Source organism: Pteropus vampyrus, unplaced genomic scaffold, assembly GCF_000151845.1.
Source record: "Pteropus vampyrus isolate Shadow unplaced genomic scaffold, Pvam_2.0 Scaffold103, whole genome shotgun sequence".
Taxonomy (NCBI): domain Eukaryota; kingdom Metazoa; phylum Chordata; class Mammalia; order Chiroptera; family Pteropodidae; genus Pteropus; species Pteropus vampyrus.
The window spans coordinates 5,287,794-5,296,802 of record NW_011888884.1 but is presented as its reverse complement, the minus strand read 5'-3'; the positions used below and the strand labels follow the sequence as shown (position 1 = coordinate 5,296,802).

General features: G+C 35.7%; 1 pseudogene; it reads right to left on the bottom strand.

Annotated features, from left to right (window-relative positions):
* Nucleotides 1-2,297: 2,297 nt before the first annotated feature.
* The window catches only part of LOC105295366, a 28,399-nt pseudogene continuing 21,687 nt past the window's right edge, over nucleotides 2,298-9,009 (bottom strand).

The window sequence follows — 9,009 nt, the reverse complement described above, 5'->3', positions numbered from 1 at the left end:
TCGAAAGAGACCAGCTTCTCTGGAAAATCTTGATAGCTGAAACATAGCTTGAGGAGCGGTCAGGGCGGAGTCATGAGAAGAAGGGACAGAAGTTTGGTCAGGGGAAGTAGGTTATAAATCCTTCAAAGCAATGCTAAGGTCTTTATAATGATCCTGAAGGCAAGGAGAGACTTTGAAGATTCCTAAGAAGAGAAGAAATATAATTAGATTGTTGGTTTAGAAAATATTTGTGATGCTCTTGTGGATGAAAGAGGGCAAGACTATTGAAAAGCCTCCTGGACATAACGAGGAAGTCAAGTCTCTTTGAGGCACAACATTTAAAATCACAGTGATAATGCAAATATAATCCTAATTTTTTACATGCAAAATCCAAGACAATGCAATTAAATGACTTCCTAAGGATTGTACATATGATCAAGGAACTTTTTATTCAGGGATTTTCTGTTTACTTATATTTTGTTTGTGTTCATCCAGAACATTGTTTTATAGACATACATTCAAAAGATATGTTTGCCTTTTAACCCAAAAGAGAGACGTGAAAAGATCAAACTAGGAAAACTGTTATCTTTTTCCATGTAAATGGCTGGAAAAGCCAAATGTATAGTGTCTGAAAATAATTGCCTTGTCAATCCCTACAAATGTTTCCATTCCTGTGAAAAATAAGTGTGTATTACTCAACATATGTGTCCATCAGTCCCTATCAGTTTGAGCTGAGGATTAGTCTGGTAAAATTTCCTAATAGAATACTAAGTGCTAAAATGTGACTTCTTAAAACTGAGAATTTTATTTCACAAAGGTAAATTTAAAGCACAAGTTTGGAATTAAAAACAAAATGAAAACTTTATCAAAGTGAAATATATTTTGGAAGTAAAATGCATTAATAGTGTTTTGCAGATTTTTTTCCTCCTGAAGTTATTATTAAAATAAAATTTAAGTGTCCATTAAGGACACCTGAGTTATAATCAAGACCAGCAAATGCATAATTGTCATGTTACGTTCATGCTTTAGCCCTTGTGTCATATTTGTTACAAAACTGAGTATTTGCTGCTATACAGATTTTAAATGTTTGCAACCTGAAATTAAAAACACAAAATTAAATTTCTTTATCAGAAACTTAAGAAAATTAAATATATACCTCATATAGTATGTAACAATATAGAGCCCATAATCTATTGTTTAAAAAAATGCCATGTGTCTTCTGTTTCCGGAGAGCTAGTGTGCAGCTATTCTTATAAATGTTGGGGAGAGAAAAAGATGGTGAGAAAAGTAAGCAGAAAGGGCAGACTGACAAAGGTGTTTTGAGCAACACCACTAGAAATTACCAGAGACTGGCTATTCCTGACAATGCTACTTTGTTGAAAGAAATGCTGAATATTTTCTTTCATAGACTCTAAATTAAATTACTAATTTCTAAGGTCTATGCATTACTTTGTTCCTTACACATAACAGAGACATTTGTTTTAATCCTGAATAAGGCCCATTCTCCTCGTTTAGGAGACTCAGCTACGGTCCCTGGGAAGACTGGCTACTCCTGACAATAATACCACAGAACGCCTGGGCTCACTGAGTCTGGTGTTTTGCATCAATGTTGACAACGCCAGTGCAGAAACAGGGCATGGCAGCGCACAGCGTGTGTGCACACAGAACCAAAGTTACAGGCACAGAAAAAATGATGACACTGAATTTACACAGGAGAAATATCCGCATTGCATTTTCTAGCATAGTTGTGTCTTTTTCTTCATGTTTAGCTGGAGAAGACTTCTTTTCTAAAGCAAGCTGCTGGTATTATTATTGTATTTAAAATTGTTATACTGTAAACACTAACGTTTGCATATTCGTTCATTTCTTCACTTTAGACTCAGTAAGAATGACAGAGTGTTGTTGCCAAAAACAAATTTGAATTTGTTCATTCTTTTCTCAACATAGATTCTAAATTTGTATGGAATGACCCCTAATTTTAGATGTAAAGGATGCAACGGAATTGCTAAAGCTGAACTTCACAGTCGAACTAAAAGACAACAAGCCGACAAACAGGCACGAATTGCTCAGTCACTCACGAATCTACTTATGCCTGTGTAATTATTCCTCCTTTAATACTGGAAATGGGAAGCCTTCCTTAGGAAAGCAAACGACTACATTTGGCTTCAGAGGCAAGGGTCATAGGGGCAGTCCCTCCAAGCCTGTCACCCACGAGGTTCACAGTGTGCCAGCACCGGTCCCAGAGAGATCTGAAGGGTACACTCAGCAATTCAGTGGGGCGGTCACCATGGACACTGATGGCACATACTTGGTAAGAATCATGGCTTGTCATTGGTCATTTCTAGAAATGGCGTATAAGCATCCCGGATGTACCCTTCATTGAAGCTGAATGGGAAGGTGTATAATAGCTGCCTGCTGCACAAAGTGAAATAACAGTATTTGACACTGTTCCAAAAGTGCGAATGCATGGAGAGCCTGAGGGAACCTGAAATTTGGGCAAACTTCATTTGGAACTGAAGTATTTCACAAGGAAATTGGCTGATGTGAAACTATACTGTTCGTTCCTTTTTTGGATCTTTGACAGCAGAAATGTGCACTGTGCTATGATCACAAGATATACAGATCAGGAAGCATCTTGACTGGTTAATGCAATAAATATTTGCTGCTTCACATCTTCATAGTTCCTGGATTAGACGCCCTGATGAAGTAGCAAATTATTCTTGTAAGAGTCCCTTTAACGGATGGCAATTCTGTCCTGTACAGGCTGAGAGCAATGCAGCTCGGGATGTCCTTGGGTGTGGGAATGTCCATGGGCAGTAACTTGGTGCTGGCCAGGTCCACAAGCTGCACATGACACACGTGCGTGCCTGGGAGGGCCAGGAAGGAATTGCTGCTGTTGTGACACAAGACATAAAGTCCGTTAGGGTTATAGCAGGTTTCCAAGACATGCAAATTATGGGAACTGTATGTGCATGTGAACATTTTAGTCTTGGGGTCCAAAATGACCATAATTCTATCTCACCTCAATTTGACCACCTCGAGTTCTGTAGATAACTCTGTTTTAATAACAACCTTCTTTTTCAGATCATTCGAGATTAACGTTTCATTGGGAAAGTATTTCAGCTTCTTTTCCACCAACAACTAAAGCAAAACAGTTGCAGCAAAATGCCATTTGGAGAGATCTTGAAGTAGGGTCAGGCTGCTCCTAAAACAATCAAATATGTAATATACCAGTGGGTGATAAATGCTATGAAAAAATAATAAAGCAGAATAAAGCAGAAAGGACACCTGACTCAGGTGTGTGCTTGGTGGCTTAAGATCAGCAAGGAGATCAAAGAAGCTAGAATAGAATAAGGCAAAGAGAGAATGTAAGAGATAAAGTCAGAGAGGTGACAGGAAGTCAGATAACATAGTAAGATGATGGTTAGCAAGGAAATTCCTAAATTATGAGACCTATGTCCAAGTTCTACAAGAAATCACGGAGCTAGAGAGATTCTATAGAACTTTTTGACTTGTCTATGGGGAAAGTAATCCTCAAGAGTAATGACTACTAACAGGTGAACAAAACAGGTTGAATTATTTGAGGTCTATAGAACTTTTTGACTTGTCTATGGGGAAAGTAATCCTCAAGAGTAATGACTACTAACAGGTGAACAAAACAGGTTGAATTATTTGAGGTATGAAAGCTACATGGAGGCAGCGTGGGGCCAAGAAGGCGGGACTAGGGTTTCTTTGAAATCCAAAATGGTCCAGAAATAATTTGCATGACACATATTTTTAAATGAAAGTTTATTTTTGAAAATATGTTAGAAAATATCAATGGATGTTCTTACTGGATAACCAAGCATGAAGAATACATATCCCCCAGTTTACTTCTTTAGTTTCTCTGCTTTTCTTTCAAAGAAAATGCATAGAGAGGCTTGCAATGGTTTGCTATAGATAAAACGAGTAATTTGAATCTTTCTCCTTGACTCAGAAGTGATCCAGATTATTTGGCAGCTGACTTTTATCCCGTTTGCATTGCATTTGCATTTTAACACAGTGTCAATAGACATAACTATCTTCTTTGAACATTTTATTCCTTTCCTTTACAGAGCAGTTATTCTGATCAGAAGATAAAATAATGATTTGAAATGAAGTCTCTGATAGAAATCAGACCAACCTATTGAAATAAATTTAAAAAGAAATTCTACCTCAAGATGTATGTGTAGCAGAGTAAAATGATATATTCCTGCTGTTTCACAAAGGATGAATTACTGTGAATGCTGCCTAAACAAGAGATGAAACTTTAAAACACTGGCATTTGAAGAAATACAAGCTTAACCAAGAGGAGAAAAACCTATACTATACAGACGTGCTATGTCCTTTTACCCACAAATGCCTTAAGAAGATTACATACATATTTGTTAATTCATAAAATATTATTGTGTAAATATTCTGTGCCAGGGACTGTGCTTGGCACTAGGATAACTCAGTCTAGTAGGGAAGGATGGTAAGTGAACTAACTACTAAAACATGATGAAAAAAGTAAGCACACGGGAGTGGGAGGAGTTATTGTAGAAACACAGAAGAGACTGGAGAACTGAGAAAGGCTTCTTGAAAGAGATTTTGCTGGAAAGAGATATTTCAGGAACTCGGACATTATGATTTGAAGGATGATTCATTCAGTAGGAAGATCCTTGGAAAGGGGTCAAGGGATCTAGCTTCCGATATGATCTCTGCCATTAAATAAACTCGTGACTAGAAAGGTGATGGGAAGCATGCATGAAGGGAAGAGATAGGACAAATAGGATGCCGTGAAAGTAAAGAATGCTTGACATGGCTGGGTGGAAAGGACTGAGGACCTTAAGTGTAGTTGTAGCCCTTGGACAAGCTATGCCTGGGAAACCACACATCCTAGGTTTCTTCACAAGAGAGGCAGTTCTGGCAACTTTAGTATCTTTCCTGTACATCCTTTATTGTCTATGGGTTTTTCCAACTCCTCCCTAAAAATTTCTAAAAACAAAGTGTAATCTAATCCATTGATTTTCAGTATGTGGTCTCAGAATCTCCTGCAATACAATTACCCAAGGTCCTTTTTATAAATGCATGTCCCTGGGTCTTACTTCAAGGTAGCTGAATCCAAATATCTGAAGCTGGTACTCACATTTGCACTTCTAAACAGGAGCATTGTGGGGATTAAAACCCATGGCTCTCAATTCCCAATTAAGTGTGTTTTTTACTTCACTGTGTAATTTTCTCTTTCTGATCCAGCAGTTTAAAATTATTGGGTGTTTCCAGAAATAACACGGAACAATTCTATGTTAAATTGTTAAGAAGCAAAATAGAAACTTAAGTTGTGCATGCTGTAATACTTTTATCTATAAGCAAAAATATTCATGAAAAAATACTAAAAGGAAGCACAATGAAATGTTAGTCATTTTTGCCTTCATGGGATAAGACATGATTTTATTCATCTTTCTCTTTTTCCACAGTTTTCATCTTCAAAAATCAGCACATTTTTATAATTAAAAATAACACATTAACTTAATTCCACCTGGAATAAAATTAGAGTTAAAATGCAAAAGCCATAAGTGACCCTGAGAGAACTTTCAAAGTCGATGGTAAATTGTGTTTTCAAGAAGATTTAAGAGTCTTTGTTGGCTCTGGCCTCCCAGATGGTAGAGATCTGCTCAGTGATATCTATCTCATTAGATTTCTGAAAATGTCCTTTGATCATCAACCTTTGCCCTACTCTTCCTGAAAAATTAAGTCATCAGAAACTCTGACTCAGGGACACAAAGGGTTTGGAAGATTTCAATTTGGGGATGAATTAAAATGACAGGGAGTAGTATCTGTTCACTTCTAAAACTCTGTAAATCTTCTTTATGAGAAATTTTAAAGGCAAGCTTTAAATTCTTGATCCAGGATTTAAAAGTTGATGAGGATAAAAAGAAATTCAGATATTCTTCTCAAATAGGGATAAAGCTAAAAATTATAACATTTTGATTTTCTTTTAAATGACTGTTTTAATGATAAACCAAGTGATTATATTTTTAATTTAAAAACTTTTGTAACATTCTATTATACACAATTTAAAAAATAAAAACAAATATTAACTATCCATAGTCTCACTATATATTAACATTATAGTGTATTTTCTATAGTCCACGCATGGGACTGTGATCATAGACTACATAAAATTTGGACTCATAATTCTCATAATATTTCAACATACATATTTCTCATGTTACTAAGTAGATTTTGGAACCATTGAATCAAAAGATTCTTGACACTAAAACCATCATTGAGCTTATCTATTTAGTTCATATTTTGAATTACCTACAATAGGCTTTTGGTCTGATGACACATTTAAGTATTCAAGAGGACTTTCATTCTATTTCTTATTGCTTTATTACATAATTAGTTATACCTAGAGGAAGCAATGATAAGGGGGAGCATAAGTTTAAGTGAAGAACCTTATTTTCACTCCTTATTAAGATATCTATCTCATGGATGGATATTCATATTTTAAAAAGCTTATAAACAATAATATCAACTTCTTCAATAGAAAACTTAACTTTGTGATAACAGATGAAGTTAACCAAATGTTTGTGAAAGTACTAATTTGAGGATTCTTCCCACTTCTCTATCCCACTTTAGAAGCTGCAGCACCTTCAGGTCCTGCATATTGTAGGGAAAATAGACTGTCATTGGGCTTGGATAATCTTAGGAAACTTTTATTGTGCTGAGCATCGGAATATTTCCAAATGGATCTGGACTCTCTGAACATCTGGATATTGATATATCGCCTGGAAACGTCCCTATTTATTCTTCAATAAATCAGATGGCACCGAAAGCTTGATAAGTCCTACACTTGGAGAAAGAGAAAGGCAAAATATTCTGAGATAAATTATATAGCAGGTAACTACTGGTAATACATAAGAAAACCCTGGATGACAGAAGGTTCTAATAGTGCCTAATCTTGGAGACCAGAAATAATAGTTCCCAGGAAATTTGAGTCCAGTCTCCCTGCTCTTTCAACAGACGGCTTATTATAGTTCCCTCAATTTCATTTAAAATTCTTGCAAAAAACTCCCCCAAGCAGTTTTTTTTTTATTAGAGTTTTCCTTTACTTTCCTATAGTGACACGTCCTCTTTACACTTAAACTTAAACTGTCCCACATCAATCACTAAGTTGTTCATTCTGGGCTTTAGAAAAGATAAAGCTGATACACAAAAGAAGAGTACAAGGTGGCTCCCTTCCTAATGCTAAGTTCAGTTACATCATGTTGAAATCTTGAAATCAGCCACACTGAGAGCACTTTAAACCACAGAAATCAACAAACATTTACATCAGGGTCCTTGCCGGCAGCCCTAGGTGGCTTATCTGACCAGACCACCACCGTTTGTAGAGCTCCACACAGGAATCAAGTGTGAGCATAGTCTGATAATCACGCACTTGGTGGCCTTAATCTTAACTGGCTCTCACTGGCAGTATGATCTAGAGTCTAGACACAACAGCATAAGCAGCTTGAAAAGGAAAATGAAAGCCGAATTTCCCATTTAGTGGCAATCCAAAGTTACCCAAAGTATAAATCATAGCAAACTCTCTTCCTCCCTTAATTCAAAGGGGAAAGAAGAAGACAAAGATGAAGAATGAAGAAGCAGAGAAAGTGAAGGAGGAGGTGGAAGAGAAATAAAGGAAAAGAAAGAAAAATAAGGATGAAAAAAGGGCTTGTCAAAAACCTTGCTTTTTCCACAGTGGCCAAAATGCATGGTCATTATTTATCCTTTGTTTCAGAGGCACTTTTACTGTGGATTTTATTTCTCTTTTTCTCTCTCTTTTTTTTTTTTGCCAGTATTAGAATACCCTGTGACATGCCTTATTATAGTACAGTAGTATTCTGTACCATGCTTCGCTTCTGTACCTCAAAAATCCAAGACTATCTACTCCTTTGAGGGCCCTAAACTCCATTAATGAGTCATAATAAAATGCTCTATTTCCAAGACTCGGTGACACAAATAAGTGCTTCTCAGATGTAAAAGAACCACTCACAGGCAAAACAAGATTAGGCAAAAGAGACTGAACTTGAATTGTTACTTTTGGAGAGATCGTTTAGATCAGACTCATTATGAAGTTGCCTTTCAGAAAATTAAATTTCTTATTAAACTGCTAACTTGACTCTAATTTCTCAAAGACCCTTATTATAGTTTATCTCAGTTTAGTACCAGTCAAATATATCATTTTAAATATACTCTATTGAGACTCTGAATATCAGATACATAGCTAAATGAAATATCAAAATTTCTCACTCAGGCAAATTCAGATTAGATGGTTTCATAAATTATATCAATGGTGCAGCACATACTCTGCAGTCTCCAGATATATGATGATTTCCATAAGACCATGTGTATTTTCAAGTATTGTTGGTGTCACCATGAATCATAACAAAAAGTAAGTGAAGATGAAACACAGGTACTATAATTTGCAGTTTGCACCATATTTGAGGTGTATTTCCGCTTTGACATTATATTCAGACAAAGAACAATAAGTAATTCTCAGTTCCTCTTGGTAATACCACAGAAATTTTTCTAATAAAAAGAAGAAACAGAAAATAGAAAATGTAAGTCCCTAGTCATACAGGGATTTTGTTCAATTTTATTCACTGATATAATCCTACTGTTTAGGACAGTACTTAGGAGAGTAGGTACTAAATAAATATTTGTTGACTGAATGACTGAATGAATAGAAATTTTGGATTAGTAACTTGACTACTTTTTTATGGGTTTCACTATGATTGTATTTTCTTTTTTATTTTCCATGGTAACTGCACATTTCTGCCACAGGGAAGTAGTCACAACCCATGATTTATAATTCTACAAATTAACTGCATTTTCATAGAAACCTCTTTACATCTAAATTAAGTTCATCATGTCAGAAAATCCTTTAGCTAAGGAACATAGCCAACAAAAATTATCTCAAGAGGCCAATTTATATTTATAATCTTGCTTATTAAAATTCTTATTTATGTTATTTCTTTTTTTTTT